We start from the raw sequence: 19,200 nt of genomic DNA, 5'->3' as shown, positions 1-19,200 counted from the left end.
GTACTGCCTCTGGGAAGCTGGACGCGTAGTCAATCATAGTTAAAATATATTTATGACCTGATGAGCGAGGTGTGATAGGACCAACTATATCTACTGCAACCCTTGCAAAAGGGACTGAGAAAATTGGCATCTTTACCATAGGAACTCTCCTAGTTCTACCCTTCTGCGTGGAAAGTTGACATACGTGACATGATCTGCAGTACTTATGTCAGAACATGCTAGGCCAGAAATATAGGTTCTTGATTTTATTATAGGTCTTCCTATGTGAAAAATGGCCAGAGACTGGCAAGTCATGAGAAATCTTTAAAATGGTTTCACGGCAATCCTGCGGAATGACTAACAGGCTTCGACCAACGTCATTGGGTTTGTCCGCAGACACTAGTTTTGTACAAAAGATAGTGTTTGAACTCAAACTTTTAAGAAAATTTCTTTCTCTGGGTCACCTTGCCATTTAAAGCTAACTTCCGAGATTCCTCTAAGGAAGGACAAGTCTTGAAGACCCTCTAAATCTATATGAGACAGCTCGATTGGCTTTCCTTTGGAAAGAACTAATGGATGGATAGGTTTTACCTTAGACTGAGCTCTGGTAAGGACGTTAATTGAGTCTAGTTGTTGAATAGATTGTGCCACACAGTTTTCCACTGGTGTCTGCGTTGTCCAGGTCAAGTGACTGACTTACTAAAGGTGTTACCGGAGTTTTTTTAACCATCAGCTCTGATTTAGGTTATCCAACTGAATCTCATCTGGAACTATCTGTGAAGAAACAGATATTAGGTTCCAACCCTTCCTTGGAAACTCCAAATTCCAAACAGTCCTTCTCAGATGGGAAAGCAGCCCCTTGTATGTTCCCAACCAAAACAGAACACGAGGTTATCGGGGCAACTACGGCATCTACCCATCCTGAGAACCATTTGCACCTAACGAAACATCTGACTGTTGGAAAAGAATCGCTTCTTCCTAAATAGTCAGTTAATTTAGTGGACTTATAACGTGAAGAATCTAGGTTAGGGAAAAGCTTACTTGACATAATACAGGAACATCCAGTGTCTCTAAGAATGGTTGACACATTCATGCCATTGACTGTACCTTCACTAAAAGGTGCGTTTATGTTTGATTCAGTAAAACATTTACCGACATTTTCACCTTTTTTCTAGGACAGTCGGGCCGTCTATGACCCCACTCTTTACAGTTGAAACATTTTACTGTGAAGGCCGTGGAATTCTTAGGTACGGAGGGTTTGGATCCCTCAGATTGCTTAGGCACAACTGGTTTATATCTGCTACGCTCTTTAGGGTAGTTATTATGAGCGCACGCATATATATCAGCAGCTTGTGGCATTTCCGCAGCCGTATGAATGTTTTTCTTTAATGAATATTCCTAAGTCAGGTCTCGTAAAGATTCGAAATCGTGGTCAACCTCAGCACTATCAATCCACGAATCAAATAATCTGAAAAGTGTTAAGAATTGCATATAATTTTGATTAGGAGTTATTTTAACGTGTCTAAACTCCGACCTGTAATGACGAGTAGTTTTTTTGAAAGCCTGAAGTATAGCTTTCTTCAGCAGGCTATAACTAGAAATAACAGAGGGTAGAGTGGAATAGACGTTTAATGCTGAACCTGACAGTAGTAAGCCAAGCCTAGTAGCCCAAGAATCTGATGGCCAGTCACAGAGTAGCAGTACTCTCGAATCGAGTAATATATGCCGCTATGTCATCTTGTTCTGAGAAAGGTGGTATTTGTGGCATCCTAATATTAGGTTCTTGGGAAGGATATTCTAGTACCCCTTCATCTATTTTCTGCTTAGATAGTTCTATCTTTGCTTCTAATTCCAACCTTGATTGTTCTAACTCCCTCTGCTTAGCCTGTTCTTCAATTTCCTTCATCCTGAAGGCTAACTCTTACCTGAACTCTATCTTCTCTAGCTATCCTTTTCTGTTCGATTTTATCTTCTCGAGCTAGTCTTTCCTCCTCTCGAGCTAGTCTTTCCTATTCCTCTTTCTTTACAATAGCCATTTTAGCAGTAATGTAATTATCAAGGCTTTGTCCAGTAAATCCCATTTCCTTTCCAGCTTTCAACCAGAAATCTAAAGAATCCATCTTGTAAAAAGAAATATTACACACCCAACTTCAACTGATTTAATTAAAATTAACAGGAACGTCTGTTACAAAAGAGGGACACAGTCCGCACACTTTAAACTTCCCAAAGTAGAAAATGAAATAAATATTTCTCCCTGGAAGAATACACTTGTGGGCTCAATAGCCTTCACTAAGCAAAATACACACGGTTCACACAGGAGGGGTTATTATCAAAGTTCCCCAGGTCCAACAAATAAGTAAACTTCTAAACCGAACCTTAGAACCAAACAACGGTAAGTCAACCAGACTACCAGTAATGACTTGACACCTCAACTAACTCACCCTTTTCTATTTTAAATGTTATACTCACAACCAGTTGAACTATCAGGACGATGTTGCTTCAAGAGTCGTATCCTGGCAAGGTCGCCATTGTCAGTGGAACGCCTTCCAACTGAACAAAGAAACTAATGGAAAAATAAATAAAGAAATAACTAGGAAAAATAAGAATAATGATTTTTGAAGATTTTACTTAAAATTTAAATATAATAAAAAAAAAAATGGCCTTCAGTTCTTTTAGTTGGGCAGGAGTAGGTATGGCCCTGGATAGATATTCTGATATTATTGATGTATGTTATCCAGGGCGGATGGTGGTAATCCGATGTTTTGGAATTTCTTACCACTTGGATGGAGCACCACAAGTAGAATAGGTAAGGGCCGGTAGTAGAATAATGTTAATAAGTATTATTAACAAATGTCTTGCTCCTTGATCTGGCGTCTATCCTGGAAGACCACGCCAGGAACAGAGCTGGTAATAAGAAAAAATAAACTCGTTACCCATAGTCATGATAATATAACATTTAAGAATTGAAAAGAATGATAAATGCCAAAATCATTACTGGTAACCAGCAAACAAAATAAAGAAAAAAAACAGTAATACTCCTGGTATATCACCCTACCTGATGAGGAGAAGAGTGGAGGTGAAGTGACTCTCCAAACTTCAACCCACACCAGGTAAAGTCAATATTACCAGGAGTAGAAACTAACAAATTGGACACCAGGAACTAGTTTCGCCCCAGCCCTCCAGAGGGGGGGGGGGTGCACGCGACGTAACTAATGGTTCCTGGTTGCCCGAACAACCTTAACCCCACTTAAACCTACTTTTCCCTCACAGTCATCATGGGCTTGGCCTCCCTAGTTTTGAAGGTTCTCATTATCCATTCTGTCATTTTTCTAGCAGATGCGATTGATACAATGTTATGGTCCTTGAAGGTGAGATCCTCCGACATGATCACTCCCAGGTCTTTGACGTTGGTGTTTCGCTCTATTTTGTGGCCAGAATTTGTTTTGTACTCTGATGAAGATTTAATTTCCTCATGTTTACCATATCTGAGTAATTGAAATTTCTCATCGTTGAACTTCATATTGTTTTCTGCAGCCCACTGAAAAATTTGGTTGATGTCCGCCTGGAGCCTTGCAGTGTCTGCAATGGAAGACACATTCATGCAGATTCGGGTGTCATCTGCAAAGGAAGACACGGTGCTGTGGCTGACATCCTTGTCTATGTCGGATATGAGGATGAGGAACAAGATGGGAGCGAGTACTGTGCCTTGTGGAACAGAGCTTTTCACCGTAGCTGCCTCGGACTTTACTCATTTGACGACTACTCTCTGTGTTCTGTTAGTGAGGAAATTATAGATCCATCGACCGACTTTTCCTGTTATTCCTTTAGCACGCATTTTGTGCGATATTACGCCATGGTCACACTTGTCGAAGGCTTTTGCAAAGTCTATATATATTACATCTGCATTCTTTTTGTCTTCTAGTGCATTTAGGACCTTGTCGTAGTGATCCAATAGTTGAAACAGACAGGAGCGACCTGTTCTAAACCCATGTTGCCCTGGGTTGTGTAACTGATGGGTTTCTAGATGGGTGGTGATCTTGCTTCTTAGGACCCTTTCAAAGATTTTTATGATATGGGATGTTAGTGCTATTGGTCTGTAGTTCTTTGCTGTTGCTTTACTGCCCCCTTTGTGGAGTGGGGCTATGTCTGTTGTTTTTAGTAAATAGACAGTTTAACTCTATCTTGATGTGAAGAATAATAGTGGACATAGGAACAGTTATTTGTAGGTTTTCTGTAAATTTTAAATTTAAAGTCATTGTTACCCTTAATAATTAAAACATCTAGACAAGGCAATGAGTTATTTTCCTCAAACTCAACAGTAAAGTTTATAGAATGGGCTAAGCTATTTAATTTAACAAGGAAATGATGTATATCTACATTCTTGGGCATAAGACACAAAATATCATCAACATATCTGAACCATTTAGCTCTATTTGGGAGGATTGTGTTAAGCAGCCTTGTTTCAAAAAATTCCGTATATAGGTTACCAAGAATAGGTAAAAGAGGATTTCTCATTGCCATACCAAACTTCTGAGTGTAAAACTTATCATTAAATACAAATTTTGCATGAACAATGCAAAGTTTAGTAAGTTTAATGACAGTAGGAACTGGCAAAGGTAAATCATAATTAACGAGTTCTTCAGATAAGAAACTTAATAAATCATCAACAGGAACTCTCGTAAACAAGGAAGTCACGAAAGCACTTATATATATATATATATATATATATATATATATATATATATATATATATATATATATATATATATATATATAAACACTGATCTCTGGCTGAAGGAGACTCGAACCTACGAACCTTAGGACAAGGTACGCAGTGCTTTACCAATCTACCCACACTGGACAATACCTTGGCGTGTAGCATGCGCTACACGTTTTTGATCCAAGGCAGCCAGCTTTCAGGGAGAAGGCTTACAGCTTTTCATCTCATCCCCTGCATGCATCAGCCTTACTAGTGATTTGAACAATGCAAGGAATTCGCGAGAGCAGGAGAAATATACACAAACACTGATCTCTGGCAAATTCACTTCAGTCACATTTGTTCCCCATTCTCATATTTGATCTTTACAACAACTGAATCTCATAATCATGTCTGCATGCTTTTAGGCACTGAAGTGCTGCCACATGATTGACTAATTAGATATTTCCATTAGGAAGTATATATATATATATATATATATATATATATATATATATATATATATATATATATATATATATATATATATATATATACTTCCTAATGGAAATATCTAATTAGTCAATCATGTGGCACCACTTCAGTGCCTAAAAGCATGCAGATATGATCATGAGATTCAGTTGTTGTAAAGATCAAATATGAGAATCGGGAACAAATGTGACTGAAGTGAATTTGGCTTTGGGATGGCTGTTGGTGCTAGACAGACGGGGTGGTTTGAGTATCTCAAAACTGCTGGTCTTCTGGGATTTTCATGCACAAGTTTCTAGAATTTAGAGAGAATGGTGTGAATATAAAACATCCACAGAGTGGCAATTCTGTGGGAGAAAACTTTTTATTACTGAGAGAGATCAGAGGTGAGAGGCCAGACTGGTTAAACCTGACAGGAAGGACACAGTAGCTCAAATAATCACACTTTATGACAGTGGTATGCAGAGGAGTCTTTCTGAACGCACAGCTTATCGAACTTTGACGTGGATGGGTTACAGCAGCAGAAGACTACACCTGGTTCCACTCTCTCAGTTGAGAATAGGAAACTGAGTACAGACTAACCAAAGTTGGACAGCTGAAGATTGGAGAAACGTCGCCTTGGCTGAAGAATCGCGATTTCTGATGCGACATGTTGATGGTAGGGTAAAAATTTGGTGTAAACCTTCGGGATGTGATGAAACGGGAGAGTCACAGCATGAATGTGCAGCTGATAAATCTGCAGTAACAGTGTGACGCTATTATTGTCATCATAGACTAGGATCTCTATGCAATATCTCCAGCATCTTGTGAATCCATGCTACACAGAATTCAGGCTGTTCTGGGGGCACAGGGCGGCCCTACCCAGGGCAGCCCTGTGCCCTCAGGATCAGGTGGCCACTGAGTACCACGACATAAAAGATATAAATTTTCTGTCAGTGGTGAACGCAAGGTTGTCTTTGCTGGAGGCCAAATCTACACAACAAACTATTTTCAGCATCCAGAGGTTCAGCAGCATCGTGATACAAGAAATTCTCTCATGCGTTTGAAAAAGAGTCTACTAATTTCATGTCTAACAACCGGTTAGGAAAAAAAATGTTGGATGGTAATCCCCGTGGAGCGAGGCAGCCAGTGTGAGGAGAGACAGTGTCCTGGTAAGATCACTCAAGCTGGGATATATTACCAGTGTCCAAGTAAGATCACTCCAAGTGGGCCATACTACCAGTGTCCTTGTAAGATCACCCCTGGTGATCGATGCTTCCAGTGTCCTCGTCACTAAATAACTGTCGAGTTTTTTACATTCATGACTTGAATTATACATGACATTCCTATCATTTCTGAATTCATGATAATACTGACGGCTCAGTGATCTAAAGCGTCTCGGAATTTTGGCGGGCTTCTCGGGAGGCGGGTTAAAATGTCAGGGGTTCGGGTAGATTCGTCTAGGGATGCATCTGCTACCGGATTGTCTATTTCTTCTGCAAAATTGCAAGCTCCTGAAGAAGTACTAGCTGCAACACGAAAGACCTAGACCTATCATTCAATTCCCCCAATATTTTTCGATCGTATATCACTGTTCAACGATTATTGCGGTATATCTATGTATGTATCTATCTATCCATGTTTGCATCTATCTATCTATCTATCTATCTATATATATATATATATATATATATATATATATATATATATATATATATATATATATATATATATATATATATATATATATATATATATATATGTATATATATATGTGTGTCTTGTGTGTGTCTTGTGTGTGAGTGTTGTGTGTCTGTCTTGTGTGTCTGTGTTGTGTGTGTGTGCGTTGTGTGTGTGTGTTGTGTGTGTGTGTTGTGTGTGTGTGTTGTGTGCGTTGAGTGTGTGTGTTGTGTGTGTATGTTGTGTGTGTGTATTGTGTGTGTGTGTTGTGTGTGTGTGTTGTGAGTGTGTGTTGTGTGTGTGTGTTGTGTGTGTGTGTGTGTTGTGTCTGTGTGTGTTGTGTGTGTGTGTTGTGTGTGTGTACTCACCTAATTGTACTCACCTAGTTGTGGTTGCAGGGGTCGAGACTCAGCTCCTGGCCCCGCCTCTTCACTGATCGCTACTAGGTCCTCTCCCTCTCTGCTTCCTGAGCTTTGTCATACCTCTTCTTAAAATTATGTATGGTTCCTGCCTCCACTACTTCACTTGCTAGGCTATTCCACTTCCTGACGACTCTATGACTGAAGAAATACTTCCTAACGTCCCTGTGACTCGTCTGAGTCTTCAGCTTCCAGTTGTGACCCCTTGTTTCTGTGTCCCCTCTCTGGAACATCCTATCTCTGTCCACCTTGTCTATTCCCCGCAGTATCTTGTATGTCGTTATGATGTCTCCCCTGACCCTTCTGTCCTCCAGTGTCGTCAGTCCGATTTCCCTCAACCTTTCCTCGTACGACATTCCCCTGAGCTCTGGGACTAGCCTTGATGCAAACCTTTGTACTTTCTCCAACTTCTTGACGTGCTTGACCAGGTGTGGGTTCCAGACTGGTGCTGCATACTCCAGTATGGGCCTAACATACACAGTGTACAGTGTCTTGAACGATTCCTTATTAAGGTATCGGAACGCTATTCTCAGGTTTGCCAGGCGCCCGTATGTGTGTGTATGTGTGTACTCACCTAGTTGAGGTTGCAGGGGTCGAGTCCAAGCTCCTGGCCCCGATTCTTCACTGATCGCTACTAGGTCACTCTCTCTGAACCGTGAGCTTTATCGTACCTCTGCTTAAAGCTATGTATGGATCCTGACTCCACTACATCGCTTCCCAAACTATTCCACTTCCTGACTACTCTGTGGCTGAAGAAATACTTCCTAACATCCCTTTGATTCATCTGTGTCTTCAACTTCCAACTGTGTCCCCTTGTTACTGTGTCCAGTCTCTGGAACATCCTGTCTTTGTCCACCTTGTCAATTCCTCTCAGTATTTTGTAAGTCGTTATCATGTCCCCCGTATCTCTCCTGTCCTCCAGTGTCGTCAGGTTGATTTCCCTTAACCTCTCCTCGTAGGACATACCTCTTAGCTCTGGGACTAGTCTTGTTGCAAACCTTTGCACTTTCTCTAGTTTCTTTACGTGCTTGGCTAGGTGTGGGTTCCAAACTGGTGCCGCATACTCCAATATGGGCCTAACGTTCACGGTGTACAGGGTCCTGAACGATTCCTTATTAAGATGTCGGAATGCTGTTCTGTGGTTTGCTAGGCGTCCATATGCTGCAGCAGTTATTTGGTTGATGTGCACTTCAGGAGATGTGCCTGGTGTTATACTCACCCCAAGAACTTTTTCCTTGAGTGAGGTTTGTAGTCGCTGGCCCTCTAGACTGTACTCCGTCTGCGGTCTTCTTTGCCCTTCCTCAATCTTCATGACTTTGCACTTGGTGGGATTGAACTCCAGGAGGCAATTGCTGGACCAGGTCTGCAGCTTGTCCAGATCCCTTTGTAGTTCTGCCTGGTCTTCGATCGAGTGAATTCTTCTCATCAACTTCACGTCATCTGCAAACAGGGACACCTCAGAGTCTATTCCTTCCGTCATGTCGTTCACAAATACCAGAAACAGCACTGGTCCTAGGGCTGACCCCTGTGGGACCCCGCTGGTCACTGGTGCCCACTCTGACACCTCGCCACGTACCATGACTCGCTGCTGTCTTCCTGACAAGTATTCCCTGATCCATTGTAGTGCCTTCCCTGCTATCTCTGCCTGGTCCTCCAGTTTTTGCACCAATCTCTTGTGTGGAACTGTGTCAAACGCCTTCTTGCAGTCCAAGAATATGCAATCCACCCACCCCTCTCTCTCTTGTCTTACTGCTGTCACCATGTCGTAGAACTCCAGTAGGTTTGTGACACAGGATTTCCCGTCCCTGAAACCATGTTGGCTGCTGTTGATGAGATCATTCCTTTCTAGGTGTTCCACCACTCTTCTCCTGATAATCTTCTCCAAGATTTTGCATACTATACATGTCAGTGACACTGGTCTGTAGTTTAGTGCTTCATGTCTGTCTCCTTTTTTAAAGATTGGGACTACATTTGCTGTCTTCCATGCCTCAGGCAATCTCCCTGTTTCGATAGATGTATTGAATATTGTTGCTAGGGGTACACATAGCGCCTCTGCTCCCTCTCTCAATACCCATGGGGAGATGTTATCTGGCCTCATTGCCTTTGAGGTATCTAGCTCATTCAGAAGCCTCTTCATTTCTTCCTCGGTTGTGTGCACTGTGTCCAGCACATGGTGGTGTGCCCCACCTCTCCGTCTTTCTGGAGCTCCATCTGTTTCCTCTGTGAACACTTCTTTGAATCTCTTGTTGAGTTCCTCACATACTTCACGGTCATTTCTTGTTGTCTCTCCTCGTTCCTTCCTTAGCTTGATTACCTGGTCCTTGACTGTTGTTTTCCTCCTGATGTGGCTGTATAACAGTTTTGGGTCAGATTTGGCTTTCACTGCTATGTCGTTTTCATATTGTCTTTGGGCCTCCCTTCTTATCTGTGCATATTCGTTTCTGGCTCTACGACTGCTCTCCTTATTCTCCTGGGTCCTTTGCCTTCTATATTTCTTCCATTCCCTAGCACACTTGGTTTTTACCTCCCTGCACCTTTGGGTGAACCATGGGCTCATCCTAGCTTTTTCATTATTCCTGTTACCCTTGGGTAAAAACCTCTCCTCAGCCTCCTTGCATTTTGTTGCTACATATTCCATCATCTCATTAACTGGCTTCCCTGCCAGTTCTCTGTCCCACTGAACCCCGTTCAGGAAGTTCCTCATTCCTGTGTAGTCCCCTTTCTTGTAGTCTGGCTTCATTCGTCCTGGCCTTCCTGCTTCTCCCTCCACTTGTAGCTATACTGTGTATTCGAAGCTTAAAATCACATGGTCGCTGGCCCCAAGGGGTCTTTCATATGTGATGTCCTCGATATCTGCACTACTCAAGGTGAATACTAAGTCCAGCCTTGCTGGTTCATCCTCTCCACTCTCTCTTGTAGTGTCCCTTACATGTTGGTACATGAAGTTTTCCAGTACCACCCCCATCATCTTAGCCCTCCATGTATCTTGGCCCCCATGCGGGTCCAAGTTCTCCCAATCGATGTCCTTGTGGTTAAAGTCACCCATGATCAGGAGCTTTGCCCTGCATGCATGAGCTCTTCTGGCCACTGCAGCCAATGTGTCAACCATTGCTCTATTGCTCTCGTCGTACTCTTGCCTTGGCCTCCTGCTGTTCTGTGGTGGGTTATACATCACTGCCATTACCACCTTGGGACCTCCAGAGTGAAGCATTCCCGCTATGTAATCACTTTCTTCTCCGCTGTCTCCTCTCTCCCGCTCATCAAAATTCCAGCGATTTTTGATCAGCAATGCCACTCCTCCACCCCCCCTGTTCCCTCTGTCTTTCCTCAGGATTTGGTATCCCGTTGGAAAGATGTCATCTGTTATCATACCTGTAAGCTTGGTTTCTGTGAGAGCTATGATGTCCGGTGATGCCTCTTTGACTCTTTCGTGCCACTCCTCCCACTTATTTGTTATTCCATAAGTGTTTGTGTACCATACCTTCAGTTTCCTTTCCAACACTGTGGTTTGGGGGGCCTGTGAGGGTGGGAGACCTGGTAGCATACTCTGGGATTCTATAGCTCAGTGTTGGGTGGAGGCTGTGGGTATGGATTGTAGTGTGTGTTGGGATGGTGTGATATGTTGTGGGGCTCTGAGAATAGTTGTGTGTGTGCTTGCCCTTGCTGTTCTGTTCTGCTCTGACTGACCTCTGCTGGTTCCATCCTTGTCTCCTTTCCTAGCTCCTTTTGCTTTTTTGTCCTATCCCTCAGCTGCTGTTGTTCTGTTTGTGTTCTTTCTCTGTCTAGGAACACCCTCTTTTACTCTTCCGAGTATTTCAAACATGGTTTCTCTTGGAGTATCCTTTTCCGCACTGTTTCCATCCTGAGAATCAGCTTGAACGGTCGGTTTCTCCTATTTGAGTACCCCCTATTCTCTGAAAATTTACAATCTCGTCCATCTCTTCACCTATTTCTGTGAAGATTTTCTCAATCTCCTTTCTTTCTTCCTGCTGCCTTTCAGTGTGTGTCCTTTCCTCTCTCTCCTGAAGCCCATGGATAAACACTGATTTTGCCCTTTCCTCCTCCCATTGCCTCACCCTCTGTGACTCTGGATCCTGTATGTATGTGGTCATTTTCTCCCTCGATTTTTCCAGTGGCTCTTGATAGCATGGTTGTGCCTCAGCATTCGACCTATCACCCTCTCCATCTGCACCCAGCTGTTTTTCCCTTTCACTCCTTCGCCCTCCTTGGCAGGCTGATATGACCTTAGCATATTTCATATCTCCTTCCTTCCTGTTCGGCCTTGCAGCTTCATATGCTGTGTCTTATCTGGTCACTGCCCCTGTAACTCGCTTCAGCCTATTTATCTCAACTTCTAGGACCCTTATCTTGGCTACTGCAGTTTCGACTTGTGCCTCCCAATTCTTTGTCTCCTTCTCCAACCTCTTTTCCAATTTCACAGAGAGCTCTTTCTCCATTTTTTCAGAAAGCTCTCCTAATTTTCTCTCCCACTCTTGTTCCATCCTTTTCCACTGCTCCTCCATCCACTCCTCCCTACCAGAACCATTCTCATCTGATCCCTGGTTCCTGCGAGTCCCCACCATTTATTTTTCTTTTTTGTGAGAGAAGAGAGAAGGGAAAGGTAGAAGGAGAGAGAGAGAGAGAGAGGGGAGGGGGAGGGGATGAGAGTGAGAGGGGAGAGAGAGAGAAGGGAATGGAAGGAGGGGAGGGGGAGAGGAGAAGGGAAAATGGAGAATCAATGGAGAGAGAGAGAGAGAAAGAGAGAGAGAGAGAGAGAGAGAGAGAGAGAGAGAGAGAGAGAGAGAGAGAGAGAGAGAGAGAGAGAGAGAGAGAGAGAGAGAGAGGGAAGGGAAGGTAGAAAGAGAGAGGGGGATAGTGAGAAGGAAAAAGGGGAAGAGAGAGTGAGAGAGTGGGACAGAGTGAGAGAGAGGGGGGAGACAGAGAGAAGGGAAGGGTAGGAGAGGGGGAGAGTGAGAAGGGAAAATGGGGAAGAGAGAGAGTGTGAGAGAGAGAGGGAGAGAGAGAGAGAGAGAGAGAGAGAGAGAGAGAGAGAGAGAGAGAGAGAGAGAGAGACAGAGAGAGAGAGAGAGAGAGAAAGAGAAGGAGAGAGGGAGAGTGAGAGAGAGGGAGAGAGAGTGAGAGAGAGAGAGAGAGAGAGAGAGAGAGAGAGAGAGAGAGAGAGAGAGAGAGAAGGCAAAGAGAGAGGGAGAGAGAGAGGGGGAGAGAGGGGGAGAAGGGGGAAAGAGGGAGGAGACGCAAGAGAGGGGAGAGAGAGGCTAGGGGGAGAGAGAGGCTAGGGCGTGAGAGAGGCTAGGGGGAGAGAGAGGGGAGGAGGGGAGAGAGATGGGAAAAGGGAGTGGGGAGAGATAATGAGAGTGGAGAGATGTTATAGGGGGAGAGATGTTAGAGGGGGGGGAGGTGTTAGAGGGAAGAGATGTTAGAGGGGAGAGATGGGAGAGGGAAGAGAGAGAGAGAGAGATAGGTAGAAAGTGATAGGTAGAGAGAGATAGGTAGAGAGATAGGAAGAGAGGGAGAGAGGGAGAGAGAGAGAGAGGAGTGAGGTTTAGATGGTCAGTTCACAGGAAGGTGTGAAATCCTGTGTATGTGTGTGTTTGCTTGTGTACTACAGCTTACATGTGCTTGTTCCTGTGTGTGTGTGTGTGTGTACTCACCTATTTGTACTCATCTATTTGTGGTTGCAGGGGTCGAGTCACAGCTCCTGGCCCCGCCTCTTCGCTGATTGCTACTAGGTCCTCTCTCTCCCTGCCCCATGAGCTCTATCCAACCTCGCCTTAAAACTATGTATGGTTCCTGCCTCTACCACATCACCTTCTAGGCTATTCCATGGCCTGACTACTCTATGACTGAAGAAATACTTCCTAACATCCCTTTGATTCATCTGAGTCTTCAACTTCCAATTGTGACCTCTTGTGTCTGTGTCCCATCTCTGGAACATCCCGTCTTTGTCCACCTCGTCTATTCTGTGCAGTATTTTATATGTCGTTATCATGTCTCCCCTGACCCTCCTGGCCTCCAGTGTCGTCAGGCCGATTTCCCTCAAGCTTTCTTCATAGGACAATCCCCGTAGTTCTGGGACTAGTCTTGTTGCAAACCTTTGCACTTTCTCTAATTTCTTGACGTGCTTGACTAGGTGTGGATTCCAAACTGGTGCTGCATACTCCAGTATGGGCCTGACGTAGATGGTATACAGAATCTTAAACGAATCCTTACTGAGGTATCGGAACGCTATCCGTAGGTTTGCCAGGCGCCCGTATGCTGCAGCAGTTATCTGATTGATGTGCGCCTCAGGAGATATGTTCAGTGTTATATTCACCCCCAGATCTTTTTCCTTGAGTGAGGTTTGCAGTCTTTGGCCATCTAAACTATATTGTGTGTGCGGTCTTCTTTGCCCTTCCCCAATCTTCATGACTTTGCATTTGGCAGGGTTAAATTCAAGGAGCCAGTTGCTGGACCAGGCTTGTAGCCTGTCCAGGTCTCTTTGTAGTCCTGCCTGATCCTCGTCCGATTTGATTCTTCTCATTAACTTCACATCATCTGCAAACAAGGACACTTCTGAGTCTATCCCTTCCGTTATGTCGTTCACGTTTACCAAGAACAGCACAGGTCCTAGGACTGACCCCTGTGGAACCCCGCTTGTCACAGGCGCCCACTCTGACACCTCGTCGCGTACCATGACTCGTTGTTGCCTCCCTGTCAGATATTCTCTGATCCATTGCAGTGCCTTTCCTGTTATGTGTGCCTGGTCCTCTAGCTTTTGCAGTAACCTCTTGTGAGGAACTGTGTCGAAGGCCTTCTTGCAGTTCAAAAATACGCAGTCGATCCACCCCTCTCTCTCTTGTCTTACTTCTGTCACCTTGTCATAAAACTCTAGTAGGTTTGTGACACAGGATTTTCCTTCCCTGAAACCGTGCTGGTTGTCAATTATACACTTGTTTCTTTCCAGGTGCCCCACCACTCTCCTCCTGATGATCTTCTCCATGACCTTGCATACTATACACGTTAGTGATACAGGTCTGTAGTTTAGTGCCTCATGTCTGTCTCCCTTTTTAAAAATTGGGACTACATTTGCCATTTTCCATACCTCAGGGAGTTGCCCAGTTTCTTTATTTTCCTGAGTTCTCTGTATTCTGTACCTTTTCCATTCTCTAGTACACCTAGTTTTTGCCTCCCTACACCTTTGGGTGAACCAAGGACTCGTTCTGTTCTTCCCATTATTTCTGTTTCCCTTGGGAACAAACCTCTCCTCTGCCTCCTTGCATTTTGTTGCTACATAGTCCATCATTTCTTGTACTGGTTTTCCTGTCAGTTCCCTCTCCCACTGAATGTCTTGAAGGAAGTTCCTCATGCCTGAGTAGTTCCCCCTTTTGTAGTTTGGTTTTTCCCAGCCTATTCCTGCTACTCTCTCCACTTGGAGCTCAACTATGTAGTCGAAGCACAGAACCACATGATCACTAGCTCCCAGGGGCCTTTCATACATGATACCCTCGATGTCGTTAGGTAAGACACATATGCAACAGTTAGACAACTTTATTCCGAAACGTTTCGCCTACACAGTAGGCTTCTTCAGTCGAATACAGAAAGTAGGCAGGAACAGTAGAGATGTGAAGACGATGTAATCAGTCCATCACCCTTGTAGTCGTAGAATTTGAGGTTGTCAGTCCCTCGGCCTGGAGAAGTTCAGTTCCATAGTCAGTTCCTGACTATGGAACTGAACTTCTCCAGGCCGAGGGACTGACAACCTCAAATTCTACGACTACAAGGGTGATGGACTGATTACATCGTCTTCACATCTCTACTGTTCCTGCCTACTTTCTGTATTCGACTGAAGAAGCCTACTGTGTAGGCAAAACGTTTCGGAATAAAGTTGTCTAACTGTTGCATATGTGTCTTACCTAATAACCTGTCGGTATTGTATACCATTTTGATGTTCACCCTCGATGTCCGAACTACTCATGGTGAATACAAGGTCCAACCTTGCTTGTTCATCCTCTCCTCTCTCTCTGGTAGTGTCTCTAACATGTTGATGCATGAGGTTCTCCAGTACCACATCCATCATCTTGGCTCTCCATGTTTTGGGACCCCCATGGGGCTCCAGGTTTTCCCAGTCAATCTCCTTGTGATTGAAATCACCCATAACTAGTAACTTTGCTCCCCCCATGTGTGCTCTCCTGGCCACCTCGGCTAGTGTGTCGATCATTGCTCTGTTGCTCTCATCGTATTCTTCTCTTGGCCTCCTGCAGCTCTGTGGTGGGTTGTACATTACTGCAATTATCACCTTATGTCCCTCAGACTGGATTGTTCCTACTAAGTAGTCCCTTTCGCCCATGCCATCCATTCCTTCGATTTTCTCAAAACCCCACTGATTTTTAATGAGCAGTGCAACTCCTCCTCCCCCTCTCCTCCCTCTGTCTTTCCTGAGGATTTGATATCCGGATGGAAAGATTGAATCTGTTATTGTTCTGGTGAGTTTTGTTTCTGTGGGTGCTATTATGTCTGGGGATGTCTCTTTGATTCTTTCATGCCACTCCTCATACTTGTTTGTTATTCCATCTGCATTTGTATACCACACCTTCAACTTCTTTTCTAAGACTGTGGTCTGGGAGGTATATTGGGGTTGTGGAAATGGGAGACCTGGTAAGGAACTATGGGTTGTTGCTGTGGGGGTGGAGTTTGTAATGTAGTGGGTGGAGGCATTGGATGTGGCATGGGTGTTTTGATTTAGAGTGTTTGGTTGCACTGGGGTTGACCTGGTTGGGAGGCTTCTATAGGAAGTTGTGAGGGAGGCTGTATTTGATCTTCTTCCTGGGTCTGGGATCTCCTGTCTGTCTTCTCCATCCCCTCTCTTTCCTCCTTTTGCCCTTGTACCATCTCTCTCAGTTTCTTCCTTTCTTCTTGTGTTCTGTCGCGGTCGAGATACACCTTCCTGTATGCCGTCATGTCCCTTAATCGTGCTTTCTCCTGCAGGATCCTGGTCCGAGTTGCTTCTGTCTTGAAGGTCACTCTCACTGGCCGGGTTCTTTTTTTTACAAACCCCCCCTATTCTCCGAAAATTTTCCAGCTGGGTCATATCGTCTTCTCCTATTGCTTTCATGATGTTTTCAATTGCTTTTTTTCCCCTTGTTTTCTTGCTTCATATGTTTCCCCTTCGACTTCCTGGAGCCCATACACAAAGACTGACCTCACCCTTTCGTTCTCCCACTGCATATCCCGGTGTATCCCCTCATTTAATTTGGTTTCCTCCACTGCAGCTTTCCTTTCATCAGTTTCACTGGCTAATGTACTTGGGCTCAGTGGCCTGTCATTTTCCCTTCTCGGTTTTCCTTGGGCTCTGTTGTTGTCTGTTAGGGCCTCCACATAAAGCTTAGCTCTTTCATTTGCTACAGTCTCCTCTGATAGAGCATCTCCATGCAGTTGTGCCCCTTTCCCTACAGTCCCCTTATTTGTGGCTGAGGTAGCAGTCTCTGTTGTCAATCCCAAAATGTTCTTTAGTTCTTTAGGCTGTTTCAGATTTTTCAATTCCTCTTCTAAACTCTGTATCCTAGTTTCTGCTGCTTTGACATGCACCTCCCACTTCCTGTTTTCCATATCTATCCTCTCTTCCATTCTCATGCTAAGTTCTACTAGTTTCTTTTCCCATTCATGATCCCTTTTTATGAGCTCTGCTGCCCAATCTTCCTTTGCATTTTCCTCCTCCTGTCCCTTGGTTTTTCTTGTTGCTCTCTGGCAACCCATTTTTGTTTTATCCTGATTGCCTCAGAGTGGGAAACCTATGTAGTTCTGTATGTTAGGTTAGTAGTGTGTATGTCAGAGTGTGGGGGGGGAAGTAGTGGAGGAACTGTGGCTATGTGGGAGCTGAGTGGGGAGGGGTGGGGAGGGTGATCGAGGGAGGGGAGGGATCAGGGGAAGTAGTGAGATGTCGGTGGTGAGGGGGGGAGTGTATGTGTACTCACCTATTTGTACTCACCTATTTGTGGTTGCAGGGGTCGAGTCCCAGCTCCTGGCCCCGCCTCTTCACCGGTTGCTACTAGACCCTCTCTCTCCCCGCTCCATGAGCTTTATCAAACCTCGTCTTAAAACTGTGTATGGTTCCTGCCTCCACTACGTCATTTTCTAGGCTATTCCACTGCCTTACAACTCTATGACTGAAGAAATACTTCCTACTATCTCTCTGACTCATTTGTGTCTTCAACTTCCAATTGTGGCCTCTTGTTTCTGTGTCCCCTCCCTGGAACATCCTGTCCTTGTCCACCTTGTCTATTCCACGCAGTATTTTATATGTCGTTATCATGTCTCCCCTGACCCTCCTGTCCTCCAGTGTCGTCAGGCCGATTTCCCTTAATCTTTCTTCATAGGACATTCCCCTTAGCTCTGGAACTAACCTTGTTGCAAACCTTTGTACTTTCTCTAGTTTCTTGACGTGCTTTATCAAGTGCGGGTTCCAAACAGGTGCTGCATACTCCAGTATGGGCCTGACATACACGGTGTACAGTGTCTTGAATGATTCCTTACTAAGGTGTCGGAATGCTGTTCTCAGGTTTGCCAGGCGCCCATATGCTGCAGCAGTTATCTGATTGATGTGTGCTTCCGGAGACATGCTCGGTGTTATACTCACCCCAAGATCTTTCTCCTTGAGTGAGGTTTGCAGTCTTTGGCCACCTAGCCTATACTCTGTCTGTGGTCTTCTGTGCCCTTCCCCTATCTTCATGACTTTGCATTTGGCAGGATTAAATTCGAGAAGCCATTTGCTGGACCAGGTGTCCAGTCTGTCCAGGTCTCTTTGAAGTCCTGCCTGGTCCTCATCAGATTTAATTCTCCTCATTAACTTCACATCATCTGCAAACAGGGACACTTCTGAGTCTAACCCTTCCGTCATGTCGTTCACATATACCAAAAATAGCACTGGTCCTAGGACCGACCCCTGTGGGACCCCGCTCGTCACAGGTGCCCACTGTGATACATCATTACGTACCATGACTCGTTGTTGCCTCCCTGTCAGGTATTCTCTGATCCATTGCAGTGCCCTTCCTGTTATATGCACCTGATGCTCTAGCTTCTGCACTAATCTCTTGTGAGGAACTGTGTCTGGATATGTGTGTGTGTGTGTGTGTGTGTGTGTGTGTGTGTGTGTGTGTGTGTGTGTGTGTGTGTGTGTGTGTGTGTGTGTGTGTATGTGTTGTGTGTATGTGTGTACGTGTGTGCGTGTATGTGTGTGTGTGTGTGTGTGTGTGTGTGTGTGTGTGTGTGTGTGTGTGTGTGTGTGTGTGTGTGTGTGTGTGTGTGTGTGTGTGAGTGTGTGCCCCCACTTCTAAGTATTCATACTGCGTGTGTGTGTGTGTGTGTGTGTGTGTGTACTCACCTATTTGTACTCACCTATTTGTGGTTGCAGGGGTCGAGTCTTAGCTCCTGGCCCTGCCTCTTCACCGGTTGCTACTGGGCCCTCTCTCTCCCTGCTCCATGAGCTTTATCAAACCTCATCTTAAAACTGTGTATGGTTCCTGCCTCCACTACGTCATTTTCTAGGCTATTCCACTGCCTTACAACTCTATGACTGAAGAAATACTTCCTACTATCTCTCTGACTCTTTTGTGTCTTCAACTTCCAATTGTGGCCTCTTGTTTCTGTGTCCCCTCCCTGGAACATCCTGTCTTTGTCCACCTTGTCTATTCCATGCAGTATTTTATATGTCGTTATCATGTCTCCCCTGACCCTCCTGTCCTCCAGTGTCGTCAGGCCGATTTCCCTTAATCTTTCTTCATAGGACATTCCCCTTAGCTCTGGAACTAACCTTGTCGCAAACTTTTGTACTTTCTCTAGTTTTTTGACGTGCTTTATCAAGTGCGGGTTCCACACAGGTGCTGCATACTCCAGTATGGGCCTGACATACACGGTGTACAGTGTCTTGAATGATTCCTTACTAAGGTATCGGAATGCTGTTCT

Source organism: Cherax quadricarinatus, chromosome 26 (genome assembly GCF_038502225.1).
Source record: "Cherax quadricarinatus isolate ZL_2023a chromosome 26, ASM3850222v1, whole genome shotgun sequence".
Classification (NCBI taxonomy): Eukaryota; Metazoa; Arthropoda; class Malacostraca; order Decapoda; family Parastacidae; genus Cherax; species Cherax quadricarinatus.
The sequence above is the reverse complement of the archived record's forward strand: the minus strand, read 5'-3'. Positions refer to the sequence as shown.